Source organism: Myotis lucifugus, unplaced genomic scaffold (genome assembly GCF_000147115.1).
Source record: "Myotis lucifugus unplaced genomic scaffold, Myoluc2.0 scaffold_3, whole genome shotgun sequence".
Classification (NCBI taxonomy): domain Eukaryota; kingdom Metazoa; phylum Chordata; class Mammalia; order Chiroptera; family Vespertilionidae; genus Myotis; species Myotis lucifugus.
This window is the reverse complement of record NW_005871051.1, coordinates 26,851,298-26,871,398: the sequence shown is the minus strand read 5'-3', so window position 1 is coordinate 26,871,398 and position 20,101 is coordinate 26,851,298. Positions and strand designations below refer to the sequence as shown.

Genomic DNA, 20,101 nt, shown 5'->3' with positions numbered 1-20,101 from the left:
TGATCTGGAGTAGCGTTGAGAGCAGAGAGAACCTGGGCCCCCCCTGCCGCCTGCAGGCCTGCCAGATTCATAAGGTGGGAGGAGAAAGACAGCTCCTGTTTGAGGACCACTCACCGCTTCCCTACAGCCTTTCTCTGGGCCCGTCCTTTTCCCAACTCCCTTCTACCACTGGCCCATGTCAGGCCCGGCCAATAGTGAACTCCCAGTCACTGTCCCATACAGCATGCTCTTTCTAAGCCCTCTGATTGATGAACTCGCCCCACCTCATAGGCAAACTCAACTCATCACACTAACTTCATCCAGACTTGACCTCCTTTAGGAAGTCTTCCATGAGCCCCTCCCCTTCCTTCCCCATCAAGGCTCTCTCCTCCGGGGTGCCTCTGTACCCTACATCTATTTCTACTGTTATACTCATCACCCTGTTTACCAAGGCAGGAAGCTGTATTTAATTTTTGTATCTGCAGAACCTAGCAGAGTGCCTCATAGGCATGATAGGCACCCAAGATGTTTGACGAATAAATGAAGCCCAAGCAGAGGGAACAGCATTTTTGAAGTTCCCAGAACAAGAAAACTTTGTTATTTTTTGAGAATTCAAGTTCCTTCCTCCCTCAGGGCCTTTGCACATATTGTTCTCCTTGCCTGCTAACACTTGCCCCATCTCCTGCTTCACCTGGCAAACCCCTCTACTTAATAAATACTTAATAAGCAATTTGTGATCATCATTCAAATAGGATTCTGTTGTGATTTTCTATCAGTGAAGGTGAGCCACTCACTATTGGGTATTCTATTATTCTGACATCCTTACAAATTACAGAATTTTCCTCTAAACCTTTATATCACAATAGGTTCATTTATTGAGGATTTAATGTATGCCAGACAATGTGCAAAAAGCGTTACATTTAATTTTCACAATACACCTGACAGGGCAATATGACGTACATTCTCCTTTTGCAGGTGAGGCAACAGAAACTCAGGGAGGTTGTGGTGCTCCCGGTAACTCAGCTAGCAAGTGGGAAAGTGGGAATTTAAATCCAGACCAACATTAACCACTGCACAGTATTATCCAAAGTTTGCACCACTTGAATCCAAATCACCTGGGATGCTTGTGCAAACGGAGGTTCCTAGCACCACCCTGATCTCACTGAACATCACGGCAGGCACGACGCCCCCAACTGTTTAAACAAGCTCTCCGGATGATCTTTATGCACATGCAAGCTTGAGAACCACTGCTCTGCTTCATGCAGAAACTAGAGAAAACTTCTTCACTTTTGAGGGCTGCAGTGGCAGCTTCTGAATTCCTATATAATAAACAGGGTTTGTGACTAAGGGTAAGACTGTGGGATGTGTCTGGAAGAAGAATTTGCACAGCAAGCATCCTGTTTTTGCTTAGAGTGAAGGAAATCTGGACTTCATGGGGTGCTTGGGAAGGGTGGTTAGCTGATGGAGATAACGGAGGGGGTGAATCTAGAAGTCCCAGGCCACCCGCTCGCACCGCCACTACGATCTGAAGGGACCCCCGCCAAGGGCGGCCCCACCGAAGCCAAGATCAGGGACTACTGGCGGGAAGCAGCTGGGCCTGTCCTCGGCCCACGCCGCGGGGAGAGCCCCGGGCCGCAGAGGAGCGGAGGCAGCTACAGCGGCTGCCGAGCTGGCACGTCGGGACTTCTCTCTGGGGCGAGGGCTCAGCACAACCGCGGCCCTCGGGTCCCACCGCTGCTCCTCCCTCCCGGGCGGCGGGCTCGGGGGTGGCCCGGCCCCATCGGGGACGTGCTTACCTGGGGCTCTGCCGCGGGGACCCGCGCCCACCCCGCCCGGCCGCCAACTCTCCAGCCGTCGCCCCGGCAACCGCCGCCGCCTGCTCAGCGTCACGTGGGGAGGCGCAGCCAATCACGGGCACGGCGGGCGCGGCGCACACTGGGAGGAAAGGCGGGAGCTTTGGGAATGCAGGAGGCGACTTTCCTGGGGCGGAAGAGAAGCGAAGTTGCCGCTGGGGGTCGCGGGCTGCGTGTCGGTGTCTCGGGTCCGACCCTCCACCACGGCCGTTCGTTCATCTCCCCACGCGGGGCCCGGGCTCTGTTCCCAGCTCCGGGGATGAGCCCGAACAGGCTCAGGCTCAGGCTCTACCCTCAGGAGCTGGTTGTGTCACCGGGAAAACGGAACCCGCAAGAGAAGATCCGCTGTCAGTGTTCGCGGAAAAAGATGGGCTTCGTGATTTTCATTTTACTGGAGTGACCCGGGACCGCCTTAGGACATGTCGCCCGAGATCTGCTTAACGCTCCAGGCACAAGGGGTCCACTCCACTTCAGCAGGTTCCAGGGATTTTTGGAGAAACCTTCCCACCCCACCCCCACACGAAATTTGTTTTTTAGAAATAAAACTGGAGCCCTGGCCGGGTGGCTCAGTTGGTTGGAGTATTGTCCTGTACACCAGAAGGTTGCAGCTTCGATAGTCGTGTAAGAGACGCAACCAATCCATGTTTCTTTCTAACATCGGTGTTTCTTTCTCCCCCTCCCCCTCTAAAATCAATAAACATATCCTCTGATTATATATATATAACTGGAATGCAAATCCTTGTAATGGTGTTCTTGAACTGAAGTTGCACAACCCTGGCTGGAGGCTGGGAGGTGGCTAGAGATGGAGAAATCCTCTTCCCGACATTGAGGCTGTGTGGCGGGAGCCTCTGTCTTCCCATCTCCATGCATCCAAGAGGGTGAGGCAGGGAAGAGGGCATGTGAAGGTAGGGGAGCCTGCCTTTGGAGAAGCCCTGAGATAGTCTGTGGCCACCATCTGCCCAGCCACCAGTCCCCCCAGCCCCCACTTCCCTGTGCTCTTTTGAGATTGTCTTCAAAGAAAAACTGTATTTAGCAGGAAATGACATCCTCTCCAGGTAATGTGTATTGAAAATAATTTTTCTGTTCATAGTAACAAAAATTAAATTGATTGTCAACTCACTGTGTGGCTGGGATTGTCAGAAAAAATACAGGACACCCAGTTAAATTTTAATTTCAAATACGTTTTTAGTATAAATATATCCCAAATATGACCTTATTATTATTATTGCCTATACAGGACATTATATTAGCGAAATATGGTGACTGTGTGTGTGCCAAGCATTATGATAAGTGAATTACACAGATAAATTTTTTAAATTGATTTGAGAGAGAGAGAGAAAAAACAACAACACACATCCATTTATTGTTCCACTTATGCATTCATTGGTTGATTATGCCCTGACCCAGGGATCAACTTGCAACTTTGGTGTATCCAAATGATGCTCTAACCTAACCAACTGAGCTACCCGGCCAGGACAGATTATTTTAATTCTCACACCACATCCATATATAATGTGGATAATGTTTTCACAGTTTCACAGATTAGGCGTTGTACTTTACCAGAGCCCTGTGCTCGTGATAAACCATAATGGTTAAAAAAAACTCCCTCTACCTCTTTTTGTTCTGGGAAGCGGTTTACCAAAAAGAACTACCTTTCCTTATGTGACTTGGATGAGGCTCACTGCCCATGGAGTGTAAGACTTAACCTATTTAACCTGGTGTGAGTACAAAGAATACTTTTGTCACAAAGGCAAAACAGCTTAGGACTGAAGCTTCACCTGGCACTACCCAGGGTGGCTCTGCTCTGTATGTTCCATGAGTTCCGAGCAGTACACTGAACCCGCTGCCTAAACTTCCCAGTTCTTAAGACTTGCCAAGCATCCCGTTGACCTAATGGTGTCTTGTTTGACACTCCAGTTTTCCCAAGCTGCAGAGGGCCCAAGATGCCAAGATGACTTTCTATTTAGTTTAATTATGAAAATTTCGAACACAGGCAAAGGTAGAATCATTTAATGAATCCACATAAATCCATCTCTCAAATTCTAGAATTATCAAGATATTGCTGCTGGGGAAAACTTGATACCAAATTCAATTCTTGGAATATGCAGAACACTCCAGGGGAACTAACCAGCCTTGCACTGGACATCAAAGCAACGGACTGAGCTCTGCATTCAAGAAAGGATACAGCTGAGTCTTCTGCAGCCGACAGCCCGCGGTGGGCCCCTGCCCTTGAACTGCTTAGGGGTTGGAAGCCATGCATCCCTGTAGCATGTTACACAGCTCTTGAATGAAGTCATCTTTGCAGCTGTAGTAGGCAACTAAATGCCTGGCAGCTGAGACACAAGCAGATGAAGATGGTACAAATCCCCAATGAGGGGGGGAGCTGGTAAACAGTAACCCCTGAGTTGGATGAGGGGGTGAAGCCCTTTGAGGCTGACCTGCTCCAACAAACCTGGCAGCCAGCTGGACTGAACTTGTCTTGGAGCTCCTGCAGGGGGCGCCCAGACCAAGAACATGTCTCGGAGCAAGTGCAGGATCTGGATTTAATCAGCAGGTTGAACAAGCAGCCTACTGAAATATAAGGCACCAAGCTGAAAGATGAGCTACTGCAAGACACTGCTTAGGAAAAAAAACATTCCTTCCAGGAAAGTTGTGTTTTGCCCCAAACTCATGATGTGTGAGGGCTGCAGATCCACCTTTCTTCCTGGCCCAGAGTCTACAATAGAGGTGGAGGAAGTGGGTGTTGGTGTGTCTCACAGGCTGCTTGATTTCTTGGAAGGAGAGCACACCCTGCTGGGAAGACAACCCTCAAGGGAGCTGTCAGGGAGCAGGAACACAGGGAGACCTGAAAGTGGGGGAGGCCAGATTTCCACCTGGGCCATGAGTGCTGTCCTTTGCCTTGTCCCAGAGATGTGAGTCACATCACAGCCCCCAGTAGTTCTGGGGTCTGGAGGAGGTTGACAAAAAAGACCCAGGCCTTAAAATGCACTTCCCAAGGAGCAATCTGGATCCAAGATCATCTCAAAGAAAGTACACTTCTGCTGGGCTCTCATCAGGGGTGTTCCCAGACACAGACACTTCAGATTTTTTGAGGAATATCACTAGTTTCCAAACAAGTTAAAACACACAGTGTGGGGCACGCGAGGTGAGCAAAGAGGATGGCACGTTGGCCTGAACTGGAAGAGCAGATGCTAAAGTGACTGAATTTGGGTGGTTTCCTGAGAGGTCCTCGCACCTGGAGGACCAGCTAACATGGTACACACAGAACATCCGGAGTTATGTGGCTGTCCCTGTCCTTTGCACGGAATGTTTCAGGTGAGATTTCTGGAGCCACTAACGATGCACACCCTGGCCTCCTTGTCCCGGCCGAAGAGCCAGTCCTACCTACTTGCCCCAGACCAACGTCATCATCATTTATTGGGTTCATGGTGAAGCCTATGATGTGAGAGAGGGTGTGAGACAAAGTGATAACTGGGTTACCAAATAAATATCGGATTAATCTTAACAATAAAACGAGTACTTCATGCTGATACAAAGTGCACATCGTTCCATTAAAGCTCCCTCTTTACCCTTCTCCCCAGGGGCTCCGCTGCACCTGGGACCAAAGCTAAGATGCAGAGCTCCTTTCACCCCTGGGTGAAGCCTTTCACTGCAGGACACACGAAACCAAAAGTGAAACTATGGGCGGTGAGGAGAGGATTGGGCAGGTCGCTGAGCCTTTCCTCGTGTGTCCCAAGCGGCCGCAGAGTCACCTGGGGCCTTAGACCTGCCCGTTCTCGGACCTGCGCAAGCATTAAGTCTGGAGGTGCGGGCAGCCTCCTGGGCGGTCGGGGTGGGCGCTCCAAGTGTGGGACCCGCTGGACGGAAGGTCTGGGGAGAGCGCCAGGCGCCTCTGGGCCCGCGGCCCGCCACCGGGACAGATCGGGCCCCAGGCGGGCGCCCCGCGGGGGTAACTCTCTCAGCCGAGCAGCGGGTCCTGCCGCGCGAGGAAGCTGTCCAGACGCGCCAGCTGGCTCGGGGCCGGGTGCAGCCGCGCTGCGCTCCTCAAGGAGGGAGCGAATGCGGGGCCGCGAGCTTTCACTCAGGTGACCTGGAGTCTTGGGCGCGGGCTTCACAGCGGTTCTTCCATCCTGGGAACAACGGGATCAGCGGGGTCTCGGGTACGGTCTTACGGCATCAGCCATCCCCCCGCCCGGCGAGAAAATTTGGCTTCGGCTTGGCCCCAGGGCGGCCGGCCCCCGCCCCCCCCCGCCCCCCTCCCCCCTCGCGGTCACTTCCAGGAACCCGGACTTTGGAGGTGCCAGCCCTACGGTCAGAGCGCGGACAGGTTCCCAGAAATCACACGCGCTCTGGAGCGGAGCCGTCCCCACCCGGCGGCCTGGGCATCTCTGTTTTCTTCCCATCACTGGACCCCAGGCAACACCCCCCACACACACACACCCCACACACCCCGCCTCCGCGCCCCAGCTCAGACCCTGAAGGATGAAAGCGGAAAAGTACGCAGCTGCCTCGGGGACAGCCGCCCAGCCTGCCCTCCGCCTGCCCTTTCGTGGGGCCCCTGCCCTTTCCTTCCCTCCCGCCTCAACTCCTACAGAGTCAGGCCGAGACTCCTCCGCAGCCGGGACAGAAACCCGGCTCCACACAGCTGAACTCAAGGGGCTTTGTCGGTGCACATCACAGGGAAGTCAGAGGTGGAGCCGCCGAGTCAGACGGAGCTGGAGGGGGGCCCCAGCAATGGGCCTCGGCTCTCAGCGCCTCCGCCTCTCTTCTCTGGACTCTGCGTGGGACTGAGCCTGAAAATCAGTTCTCACTGCGGCTTGGCCTGTACCCTGTGAGCCCAGAGCGGGGGGCGGCCTGCACAGAGCTAGGCCCCTGGGGGGTTCTCCCTGGAGACTGGGGATCCCCTGTCTGATTCCAGTGCTTCCGGAGGAGGCTGCACCCTGCCCTTGGCTTTTTAAAACACCTCTGCGTGTAGGGGGTAAAGTCTCCTTCGCTGAGTGTGTTCAAGCTGGTTGCTTGCTTGACCAAGTCATCAGGAGTCTGGACTCCACAGGCTTCTTGCGGGCAGAGCAGGTTCCATTCCAGAGAGGAGGAGAGGCAGAGGGACACGGACATGTGCCCCAGCCTCCAGCTCTGCGACCCCCTCCTACCTCCCGCTTGGAGTCAGGGGAGTGGCCTCCTTCTCCTGTGACTCCATGCCTGGACCAGGTCGCAGGAGGGCCTGCCAAGACCCGGGGGAGGTGCTGAAGCCGGCAGAGATGTTGGAACAGCGTTCCCTGTAGCAACTCTTGTCCTGGCTCAGATGTTTCTGGTAGATAAAGTTGTCACCCCTTCCCCTGAGTATTTGCAGCCCTACTTTGAGAAGGTCCAGGAAAAATGAGTCTAGGAAAACAAGAAGATAGAAGAGCATGAGTCCTGTCACGGGGCACCAGGCCAGCCCTGCACTAACTACCCAGCGCTTTGCTGAGCAGAGGGAAACAAGCATCTGTCTTATTTAAGCTGCTATCACCTTGGTTGTTCAGAGACCTGTGATCAAATCTAATTCACACTAATATGGCCCCTCAGAACCGCTCATGCCGTCTGCACATTTTTCTGTGCGAGGATTCTTGGGTGGGGGCCCTTGAAGGGGGAGCTGAGTTCTCTTTATAGATGGGCACAGGGTGAAAAACAAGAGAGAGGACCTGGTTGCTGGAGCCTGAGGGGGAGGAGCAGCTGACATTTGTCTGGATGAGCCACATGTCTGCTGAGCAGCACTTCCTGTGCTGAGCACTCTGGTTTGAGAGGACTGAGCATCCAGTGATGTGTCCACGAGGCAGAGCCTAGGGCAGGGTCCTGGGAGCATGAGGAGGCTGGACCTGGCCCTCCAGGAAGGTGGGGGTGCTGAGTGACCCACTGCTACAACCGGGGTGCCCCTGGATAGTGGTGCACTATGGTGACCCTGCCCCCAAAGTGTCCAGGTCTTTGTCTGGACACCAAGGCCTTGTGTCTCAGCTGTCTGGGTCTGGAAGGCCAGGTCTCAGACCAGGCCAACTGTGGCCACACAACCACCCGGCCAGGCCTTTGGCCATCTCCACCGGAAGCGCCAAACCCAGAACATAGATCTGGGGAAAAGGCCAAAACAAGGGACAGTTTTCCGTCCCTGCCCTTCATCCTGGTGTCAGGAGCCTTCGGAGCTCTGGTGTGTCCTGACTCAATAGAACCTCTGAACTATGGAAATGTGTGTACATGTGTCTAGAGGGCAGTAATGGGTGTGGACAGGCAATGTTCCTTTCTTGCACTTGAAAGTCTGACCTGCTCTTGATCTGATCAGGGACCCCTCAGGGGCATGGGGCACAGTCAAGCCCAAGTGTGGGAGGGGCCCTCTCTTGGGTGGCTGCTTGGCTCCCAGCCTCCAAAGCCCCACCCACTGCCCTCAGGGCAACCATGAGAGCTGCAGGCGCCAGCGAGGGGAGCCCATTCATTTTCTCTGCCTGCTCAGCCCTCACATGGCCTTATAGGGTAGAGGCAGCCAACAGCCAAGGCCAGGCCCGCTGGGGGAACCGGCAGGGAGGCCTCAGAGGGGCTCTCCAGTGAGGCTGCCTGGCCACCCTGGATGCTGAGTCTCTATCTTCCCAGACTCCCCCTTTAATAACATGTTTTGTAATATCTTCTCTTCTATCATAAAATGAAGTTCCCAGATAACATAGCTTACTCACCCACATAATTTAGAAAAGAATCATATAATGCCCTAACTGTAATAGAAATGAAAGGAAAGCAACTTGTTATAAAATAATATATATTTCCATATAAGTGGTTGGCTAACTACCCAGGAGACAAAAAGAAGTCTGGCGCACGTGGCCTTAGGCCGTTGCTGAGCCTGGTGCAGGTGTGCTGTGGTGGCGACTGAGTAGCTCAAAATGATGAGCAGCTCCCCAGCCACACTCCAGGATGTCCAGTGTGGCAGGCTCCCACCAGGAATGCCAGTTGAGTTCCCCAATCATTGTGGAAACCCAAAATACCCCACCAGTGTGTGAAATGCCTGGCTCCCAGGGATAGCTGCCCCACCTGAGAACCTGTGCTCCAGGCTATGGGAGTGGAGCAGACACAATGTGAGTTGACCAGGTCCAGCCCCAGGAGCTAATAACCGGTGTGGGAAGAGGCACAGGACGCAGAAAGGACAAACAGGTACAGTCCACAACCACCACTCGCTGCCTCTGACTTTGCTCCCTTCCCTAGTGGACATGGATGGGCACGGCACCATCAGCATCCAGCCGGAAGCTTGATATCCCTTCCTTCAATTAGACATTGTCATAACCAGGTTGGGTCAAATAGGCCTGAAATTTCTCTCAAATCCATGTTCATCTTCTTCTCTTCATTGCTTCCTCCTCCTCCTTAGCTCAAGCCTCGTTTCCCTGGTAGATGATTGCAATGATTTCCTCACCCTGACTCCCCTCTTTCACGCCCCCCTATTCAATCACCTCATCTTTCCCCCTGGTGAACCCCGTATGTGTGTCTGCTAGGGCTGCCATAACAAAATACCACAGGCCTTGTGGTTTAATCTCCTCTTCTTGTAAGGACACCAGTCATTTCAGGTTAGGGCCCACCCATATGATTTCATTTTAACTTAACTACCTCTTGCAAGGTCCTTTCCCACATCAGTCATATTCTGAGGTACTGGAGGTTAGGACTTCAACATGTTAATTTTGAGGGGACACAGTTCAGCCCATGACACCCCTCTGCAACGGCTCCTCTTTTGGTATCAAATTCAACTCTAGGCAGCTTGCGTTTTAATTAAGCAAAGAAGAGAACTTATTGCTCCTGGAACTTCACAGTCTGGAGGCAGAGGCACAGCTGGACCTGGGGCTCACAGGATGCCATTTGGATCTGCCTATAGTTCGGGTTCTTATGGGTTGGAGCAACATTCAGGCTTCACGTGGGGGAGGCTCAGCTTGAGGCCACGTCAGAAGTGGAAGAGAGAGTGGTTCTCAGTAGCTAGAACCAATGACCCAGAATTGGTTCCCATTGCCTCGGATTGGCCTGACTTGGGCCGGGTGCTCTTCCTAGAACCAATCACGGTGGCCTTGGGACGGAGTGTAGAAACTCCATTCTGGGCTGAGCTAGGAGGTCATCAGTTCCCTCAGGGAGAAATGAAAGTACAGACATCATTTACCAGAAGGAATGCAAATGGTGGCGGGGCTAAAACATTATAGAAGTTCTCTAGAGAATGGGTGAATAAATGGATGGATGAGCTTTTCTTAGATCTTCTCTAATGTGGTATAGATGTATGAGCTAAATCTAGTCATCTATAGATTTGATTTCCCAGTTTGCTCTGGTCCCATTGGCTTTCTCCTGAGATGCAATGCTTGTCCATATTTTTCATTAGCATCAGTCCACTGCCAGAGCATGGCTTTGTCTTGAACTTGTGATTAGAGAATGCTGAGGGACTGAGCACTGACTAAGCAGCTCTGTTAGTGGCTGGATTCGGACTGTTATTGACTCCTTGCCCACATTAAAAAGAAATACATTTCTAAACCACAAAATACATGTAAGTAAGCCTATTTTCCCCATAAAGATCATTAAAATTACAAATATATGTTGATCAAATTATTTTAAGAAAAATGAAATTATTTTTTCCTGGGCCTCTGCTATGTTGGCTCCAGCAGGTGCTTTGTCTGCTGATGGGAATTCTGGCCCGGCTGTCCTCGCTTGACCCGAGAGCCATGGTCTTCTCGCTTCTGCTTGCTGATGGCTGAGGTGTTACTGGGGGAAGTGAATGCAGTTCCCCTTACAGCGCTTTGGAGAGGCTGAGGCACCCACGTTCAGGCTGTGGTGGGGCCGGCCTGACTGCATGGCATCCACTCACAGGCATTGTGTGTTCGGGTAATGTGATGGTATCACTCACCCTGAGCCACTGCAAGCCACAGTCTCAGGTTGGGGGCCAGAGTGGGGTACTTCTCAGAGTAATTGTTGCATCCTGGCTGCCCCTGCGTGCTCTTCAGTAGGCCAACCCCAGGGTTCTGGGAAAGAGAGTAAGAAGCAGCTCATAAAATAGGCTGCTGCCAGAGTTAGACAGCCCCCAAGTCCTTTAAAAAAATTATTGGATAGAGTGTCGGCCTGTGCACTGAAGGGTCCCAGGTTTGATTCCGGTCAAGGGCACATGTGTGGGTTGTGGGCTCAATCCCCAGTAGGGGATGTGCATGAGGCAGCCGATCAATGATTCTCATCATTGATGTTTCTATCTTTCTCTCTCCTCTCCCTTCCTCTCTGAAATTAATAAAAATATATTTTAAAAAATTATTTTTAGAGAGAGAAGGGAGATGGAGAGAGAAACATCGATCAGCTGCTTCCTGCACCTACCCCCACTGGGAATCTTACCTCAGTATGTGCCCTGAGTGGGAATCAAACCTGCGACCTTTCAGTGCATGGGACAACACTCAACTAACAACCACACCAGCCGGGGCCACAAGTCCTTTTTGATGGTGAATTGCAATTGACATGGGGAGTGCAGGAAAGCCTGAAGGTAGGAAAGCCAGGAGGCCTGGTGCCATATATCACATGTACTACAGAGACCTGTCCTAGGGGCCACAGCCGGACAGCAGTTCCACTTTCTGACATCCTTTTCATTTCTGGTGACCTCTCCTTGGAAATACATTCTGTCTCCAGGTATATTCAAACTCTATTGGTAGTGAGACATCCTTCCTCTAAGGAGGGCTTTTGCTGATGGCTATGCTTTGGGGGTTCTGGGGACTTCCCTATCTCTGTATACACACCCCATCTGAACAGCCAGGGGACTCGTCTTCTAGAGGCAGCTTTGCATAGGACAGTGTTTCTCAGTGTGGTCTCTGGACCATCTGTATCAGCATCATCTGAATGCTGGCGAAACTTGATGGATTTCTGAGTTGGTCTCCAGATCTGCTGAATCACTTCCATAGTAGCTAAAATATAAACATAAGAAAAACCAAAAAGAAACAGATTTTGTAGTCAGCATGACCTGGGTAACTATGTGCACTGATCCTTCCTAAGCCCTTTCTGTAAAATGAAGATAATATTTACCTCGCAATAGAATTGTGAGGATTAAGAATGGCAATGTGAATAAAGCGGTGAACAGAGTGCCTAGCACACAGGAGCTAAAGGATTGTTTGCCACTATCCTCTGTCCATCCACCCATCTGTCCATCCTTCCATCATTTATCTAACACTTACTGAATGCCTACAATGAGCCAGGAACTGCTGCTCTAGGCACTAGGAATACAGCAGTCATTAAAAATAAACCCCTTGTCCCCATGTAGTTCACATGCTAATAGGGGGCGACAGACAATAAACAAACATATAAGTGCCATGGAGAAGAGTAAGTCAGGATCAAGGGCATCACCAGACTCCCCAAGCTAAAGCAATTATTTAATTTGAAACCAGCAGGCGTTATCAAACATTCTGGCAGGCTCTTTGGGGGATACTTTGGGGCTTGCTGTTAAGGAGCTTATATTCATAGACTGGCTGAAAAAGGAAAATCCTACACACATAGGAAACCATTGGAAAACAACAAATTGCTGTGCCAATCATGTGCCATACATGCTTGCAAGCTGCTCGGAGGAGACTGGGTGCTGGCAGTGAGGTGTCAGTGAGTACCCCCACCTGGGTTTTTTTTAAAAATATATATATTTTATTGATTTTTTACAGAGAGAAAGGGAGAGGGATAGAGAGTTAGAAACATCGATGAGAGAGAAGCATCGACCAGCTGCCTCCTGCACACCCCCTACTGGGGATGTGCCCGCAACCAAGGTACATGCCCTTGACCGGAATCGAACCTGGGACCCCTCAGTCCCCAGGCCGACACTCTATCCAGTGAGCCAAACCGGCTAGGGCCAATATATATACATATATATATATATATATATATATATATATATATATATATATATATTTGTTGTTGTTGATTTTACAGAGAGGAAGGGAGAGGAATAGAGAGTTAGAAATATTAATGAGAGAGAAACATGGATCTGCTGCCTCCTGCATGTCCCCTAGGTACATGCCCTTGACCAGAATAGAACCTGGAACCTTTTAATCCGAAGGCCGGCATTCTGTCCCCTGAGCCAAACTGGTCAGGGCCCCACCTGGTTTCTTATCCAGGAACAAAGGAAGGAACTTGCTTAGGGACCTGTTGCCCACCCTTATTTTGGAGAGACTAGTTCATACCCAGCATAAGCAGAAAGCCTTGGATGCCTGTAAACCCCTTAAATCTTTCAAACATGAATCAGGGCTTCTGAAAGATCCTGGCACAAGTCAGAGGCTGCTCGATCCAGGTCATGGGAATACTACTTAATGGGAAATTCTTTATCTCTGTCCCACTCTTTGCCAAATCCCGGCTCTGTGTAATGCCCAAGGTCTTGAAGGCAATTACCTCCCGGATACACTTTTATTACACATAAATAACTTTGATTTGGAAAACAGTGCACGCACCAAACGAACTGCACAGATCCCAGCAAACAGATGGTAGATGCCACTAACAGCGGCTATTGTAGAGGCTGTGGGTGTTTGGAAATACTGCTTCTGTTGACAATCCCTCTCTGATATGGTTTAGGAGTATGGAGGAAGACACTAATTTAGAGCAGAGTGTGGGTATAGGATAGGCAAAGAAATGGCTATTTGCCATTTGTTTGTTGTCAATTTGGATCAAACAAGGCCAGAAAAGAGGCCAGAGACCAGCTTAATGCAAAGATGAACTGAAAACACAAATGTAAAAAATGGCCTTCAATATTGAAGAGGTCACTCTTGAGTGTCCCCATGTGTGAAATGAGGGGTTAGGGCAGGGGTGGGCAACTTTTGACTCGTGGCCACAATGGGTCTTTTTTTTTTTTTAATATATTTTATTGATTTTTACAGAGAGGAAAGGGAGAGAGATAGAGAGTCAGAAACATCGATGAGAGAGAAACATCGATCAGCTGCCTCCTGCACACTCCCCACTGGGGATGTGCCCGCAAACCAGGTACATGCCCTTGACCGGGATCGAACCCAGGAGCCCCCAGTCCGCAGAGCCGACGCTCTATCCACTGAGCCAAACCGGTGTCGGCGACACAATTGGGTTCTTTAACTGGACCGGAGGGCCCGGAACAAAAGCATGGATGGAGTGTTTTGTTGTGAACTAATATAAATTCAAAGTAAACATCATTACATAAAAAGGGTACGGTCTTTTTTTTTTTTTTTAGTTTTATTCATTTCAAACGGGCCGGATCCGGCCCGCGGGCCGTAGTGTGCCCACGGCTGGGTTAGGGCATACCATTCTGATTCAAATAAAACTTAGTGAATGCCAACTAAGTGTTAGGTTCTTAAACATAGATTATTTCAAACAATAGCACTCTCTTCTTAGGGTAGTTGTGAGGAATGAGGACATCAACATGTGTGATTCCTAGCAGTGTCCAGCACATAGTAGGCAGGTAATAATTAGCTATTATCATTCGATCCCCGCAACAACTTTGAGGTGGACATCATTTCCTCTGTACAAATGAGGAAACCACTAAGGAACAAGTGAACCAAAGTTCACTATCTTTCCATTATGCAGCTTGGCTTAGAAGGGCCCTTAAGCTTTTAACTGTAAAAAATGAGAGGGTATAAAGGAACTTGAGCTCTAGGAACAATCAAGCTAAGCACCCTCTAAGGCAGTGGTTCTCAACCTTCTGGCCCTTTAAATACAGTTCCTCATGTTGTGACCCAACCATAAAATTATTTTCGTTGCTACTTCATAACTGTAATGTTGCTACTGTTATGAATCGTAATGTAAATATCTGATATGCAGGATGGTCTTAGGGGACCCCTGTGAAAGGGTCGTTTGACTGCCAAAGGGGTCTCGACCCACAGGTTGAGAACCGCTGCTCTAAGGGATTTCCTGTAGAAAGTGGAAGTGTTGTCTCATTTATGAAGAAGATAAGGGGGTTTGGAGAGGGGTCTGGGACAAAGCCATAAAACCTTCTTTGCCCAAGCTCATTTCTTCTCATCTTATGTCAGTTAGCTTTCAGAGACACGATCTTGTCTACACACACAAAGAAAAGCCAGGGTTTCCAAAGAGTAAAACCAATTGAAAAACAGTCCTCAGGAGAAGTGTTAGTCACTGCGGGAGAGGAATAGGAAGAGACATTTAGACCCCTGGGGAAGAGGTTTGAAGACAGATGAATGAATCACCTCTTACGCACTCATGGGCTGTTCCAATTATTCCTAGTGCTCACTTGTGGCTTTCACTGTTCTGGACAATACAGGTAGTCAATGAATATGTGATCATACATTTTGTGCTAGGCTTATATCGGTGAGCAAGATTAATGTGGAGGAAGATAGGCAAGTCAACTAGGCAAGAGATGATAATATGGTGATGGGAACAATCGGGAGTAATACTGGGTGCTGGGAAGGCAGAAAAACCTAGTCCAGCTCTGGTGGGGGAGTCTGGGGAGGATTTCTTGGAGAAAGTCTCTATAAATGGAGACCTAAAGACCTAGAGCAGCGGTTCTCAACCTGTGGGTCGCGACCCCTTTGGCGGTCGGATGACCCTTTCACAGGGGTCGCCTAAGACCATCCTGCATATCAGATATTTACATTACGATTCATAACAGTAGCAACATTACAGTTATGAAGTAGCAACGAAAATAATTTTATGGTTGGGTCACAACATGAGGAACTGTATTTAAAGGGCCAGAAGGTTGAGAACCACTGACCTAGAGGGAGAGGTGGGAGTGAAGAGAGGAGGGTAATTCAGGCAGAGGGGATGATATGTGCAAAGGCTAGGAGATGGCAATGAATTTTTGGAGGAAGTGGAAGTGGTTCTGAGCAGGAGGTGGGAGGAGAGTGAAGAAATGGGAGGCTGGAGAGGTGAGCAACAGCTAAAGCCTTGAATAACTTTGCACACACAGCAACATATGTGGGCATTATTCAACAAAGAACCACTGGGAGAGTTTAAGCAGGAGACTCATATGATTTGCATTTTAAAAAGCTCAATTTTGGAGAATGGATTAAAGTGGGTCAAGTTAAAGGGAGATAGTTAAGTGCTTGAACTAGGGGCACAAACAGTGGGGGAGGGTGGATGAACTGGGGATATTTGAGAGGAGTCAAGGGTGAATCCTGTTTCTCATGTGGACTACCAGATGGAGGGGCTGTCATTAGCCCCAAGGAGGAGAAATAGGAGGCTGGATGTGCTTTGGATACACTGTTATAACTGCCCTAGAGGCAGCCCAAATAGGAATGCCCAGTGGTTGGATGTGCAGCCAGCTCAGATGAAGATATGGGAGGGATGTGGATTGGGAGTCATGAACACAAAGACAGTGAATAAATAATAATAATAAAAAAGACAGTGAACGAAGGTGTGGGACGGACAAAATTGCTTGGAGATTGGGCAGAATGAGAAAACCCAAGACCAAATTCTGAGAAGGCTAGAGTTAAAAAGCAGTCATAGGGAGTGGGACCTGCCAAAGAGCCCAAGAATCCCTGCACAAAGAAATCCTATATAATAAAAGGCTAATATGTAAATCAGGGGTTCCCAAACTTATTTGGCCTACCGCCCCCTTTCCAGAAAAAATATTACTCAGCCCCTGGAAATTAATTTTTTTGAAATTTTAATAGCAGTTACTCATTGCCCCCAAATGCACCTGTGGCCATCACGGCCCCCCTGGATCGCTGCAGCGCCCACCGGGGGGCGGTAGCGCCCACTTTGGGAATCACTGATGTAAATCTACCGACCGCCTGAACGATTGGTTGCTATGACACGCATTGACCATCAGGGGGTAGATGCTCAATGCAGGAGCTGTCCCCTGGTGGTCAGTGCACTCCCACAGGGGGAGTGCCGCTCAGCCAGAAGCCGGGCTCACAACTGGCAAGCGCAGCGGCGGTGGCAGGAGCCTCTCCCACCTCCGAGGAAGTGCTAAGGACCTCTCTGGGGATGTCCTAAGCCAGGGGTGGGCAAACTTTTTGACTTGAGGGCCACAATGGGTTCTTAAACTGAACCGGAGGGCCGGAACAAAAGCATGGATGGAGTGTTTGTGTGAACTAATATAAATTCAAAGTAAACATCATTACATAAAAGGGTATGGTCTTTTTTTTTTTTTTAGTTTTATTCATTTCAAACGGGCCGGATTCGGCCCGAGGGCCGTAGTTTGCCCACGGCTGTCCTAAGCCGACAGGTGGACATCCCCTGAGGGGTCCTGGACTTTAAGAGGACACAGGCCTGGCTGAGGGATGCCCCCTGCTTCTTACCCCCAGTGCATGAATGTTATGCACTAGGCCTCTAGTGCTCAAATAAAGCTAAATATTTACTCAATCTGTTAAACAAAGGGGGTCAGGGACAGGAGGAAAAAAATTGTCATGAATGCCAAGAAAGAGTATTTAAAAGGCAGAGCCAGCAGTCACTTATCTGCAGATGGGTAGTAGAAAGACGATTCCAGGATTAAGTCCAATCCAAGAAATCAAACCATTTCCTTCCATCTGTGCATCCCACAAGGCTTCAATTCTGACAGTGTGCCACAATGACATCATTGGGAATAATTGCATTCTCCTTTCTTGTTCTTCCTAATGCCGAAACCCTTTAATACAGTTCCTCATGTGGTGACCCCCAAATATAAAATTATTTTTGTTGCTACTTCATAACTGCAATTTTGCTACTGTTATGAATCATAATGTAAATATCTGTTATGCTATATGTGTTTTTCGATGGTCATGACCCACAGGTTGAGAACCGCTGTTCTATAGAATGTGTCAATTCTAGCTCCAATCCTGTCTTCAGACATGACTTATTTCACTTTGGACTTCTTTACTCCTTGGTTAGCTCTCCTTCAGTGCTATGCATTCCTAGGAAATCTAGGGGGAAAAAAATCCCATGAGTCTCATCATAATCTGATCCAAGTAGCCATTTTTCTTTTTAGCTTGTTTTTTTAAAAAAAAAAATATATTTTATTGGTTTTTTACAGAGAGGAAGGGAAATGAATAGTTAGAAACATTGATGAGAGAAACACCGATCAGCTGCCTCCTGCACCCCCACCACTGGGGATGCGCCCGCAACCAAGGCACATGCCCTTGACCGGAACCGAACCCGGGACCCCTCAGTCCGCAGGCCAACACTCTATCCACTGAGCCAAACCAGTTACGGCTTTAGCTTGTTTTTTAAAGCTAGAGCCTCATCATTTAAGACCAAAATATAAATTCTAAATTGCACTGCATACTAGGAACTAATGTTGCCTGCTCCTGAAGTTCAGTCTATTATTTTGGACTGAATTTAATAACTTTGGCCCGAGGCCAGTGAATGTACCACCTCTTCCAGACTACTCAATTTTGGACAATAACATCATTGAGACTTCTGTTTTTTAAACATTTCATATATTAAGGGAAATGTCAGAGATCACTCTGTCTGAAATGCTAGAAGCTTGAATAGGAAGGTTGAACAGGAAGGACATAACTAATTAAGTGTCTAGGAAATGAGATAATCTCTTTTATAGAATCATCTGATATTGAGGAAGCAAGGACTTTACAAAGAAGGGGACACAATGAAATTAACCAATGAGTGAGCCATCCTTTGGGATCAGTAACCTTTAGACCTGGACCTAACAAAGCTGTAGTAGACGGATGTATTAGGGCTGATCAACCTACCCAAGAGTTTGTTTCCTCTAAAAAGTGAAAGGATCAAGGTTGGAGCAAAGAATGATTCATGTATAAATGTTAGAAAAACCCCACAACCAACCCCTGCTCCTCAAATCTAGCTCTTATTGCCATATCCCAGTAAATCAGAGATCCATTTCACATGCCAAGAAAACGAGTTGTCAGAATAATGACCATGCTTGCTTATTTCAAAAGTTCACCTTTCAAGAAAGGTCTGGTAATATAGAAACCAAACATGTACTTGTCAAAACTCATCAAATTGCATACACTTCAAATGTGTCCATTTTAATTACATTTAAATTATATTTCAATTAATAAAAACAAAAAATGGAGAAAGAAAAAAGGTACATTATCAGATTCTGTAGCTAAATGAAACGGAATAATTTATATCTGTTGTTCTTAACAAGGTCAATAGCAGGAAACAATTAAGCAATGATTATTTTTTAAAAAATGCATCTGAATTGCATAAACAGACTACATTTCTCTTGGATCATTAAAGGGACTTCAATAAATGATGGCATTCACACCTTCAATACTTTAAAAAAAAAGAAAAAAAGAAATCCTAGCTGATTTGGCTTAGTGGATAGAGCATGGGTCTTTAGACTGAAGGATCCTCGGTTGCAGGCTCGATCCCTGGCCCTGGTTGGGGCATGTGCAGGAGGCAACCAAGTGATGTATCTCTTCACATTGGTGTTTCTCTCTCTGCCTTGCCCCTTCCCTTCCACTCTCTCTGAACCAGGGTTGATTTTTTTCCCCCTCTTATTTTTCAAATAATCTATGAAATAGTTTAACTGTCATAAATTTGAAAATCATGTGCCCTGGCTGGTATAGCTCAGTTGGTTGGGCATTGTCCCATGCACCAAAAGATTGCGGATTTGATTCCTGGTCAGGGCACATGCCCCGGCTCAATCTCCGGTGTGCTATAGGAGGGAGCTGATCGATGCTGTACCCTCACATCAATGTTTCTCTTTCTCTGAAAACCAATAAAGTATTCTTTAAAAAAAATATATCTATCTATATATATAACCCTAATATGCAAATGGACCAAACAGCATAACAACTGGTCACTATTATGTGTGCTGATCACCAGGGGGCATGCGTGGAACATGGCGGGCATTAGCCACAGTGGGATGGTGGAGGTGAGTGGGGGTGCCAGACCGAGGCGGGGCACTGGTCACTGTCATCGGGTTGAGCCTTTGGTGGTTACTGAAAATTCTTTGCTGCCACGCAACCGTGGTCCCGCCTGGCGCTCACACCTGCTGCTGGCACTGGCCCTGTTTGCACCCGCTGCTGGCACTAGCCACAATTGCTCTGCACAGTCAGTGGGTGTGAGCGGGGCTGGTGCCGTCAGCATGTGGGAGTGGTGGCGGTGGGAGCGGGGCTGCCAGCAGACAAGGGAACAGGGCCCATGGCGGGAGGGGCTGGGCAGGGGCACAGAGGGTGGGCCAAGACCTGCCCCTGTGCCCACTGCAGCCCACAGTTCAAGGTGCACGAATTCGTGCACTGGGTCCCTAGTGTATACATATAAAAGTCATACATATTCATCCTAGCAATCAAGGTTTTAGCTCTTTCGGTTTAGGCATTTCATGAAGGTGGTGGTGGTGGTGATGAAAGGCATTAAGCCCATTTATTTAAAACCCAGGCTGAAAATCAAACAAACAGTCCTTG

General features: G+C 48.8%; 1 protein-coding gene across 3 annotated transcripts in view; it reads right to left on the bottom strand.

The window, feature by feature from the left end:
* ARMC9 (armadillo repeat containing 9) overlaps positions 1 to 1,922 on the bottom strand; it is a 104,669-nt gene extending 102,747 nt beyond the window's left edge. The window contains exon 1 of one of the 3 annotated variants that reach the window (XM_006082633.3): positions 1,776 to 1,922. The gene's annotated coding sequence lies outside the window, so the exon portion shown is untranslated. The remainder of the gene's footprint in view (positions 1 to 1,775) is intronic. The other 2 variants (XM_023762312.1, XM_023762311.1) reach the window with 2 other exon arrangements.
* Positions 1,923 to 20,101: the final 18,179 nt, after the last annotated feature.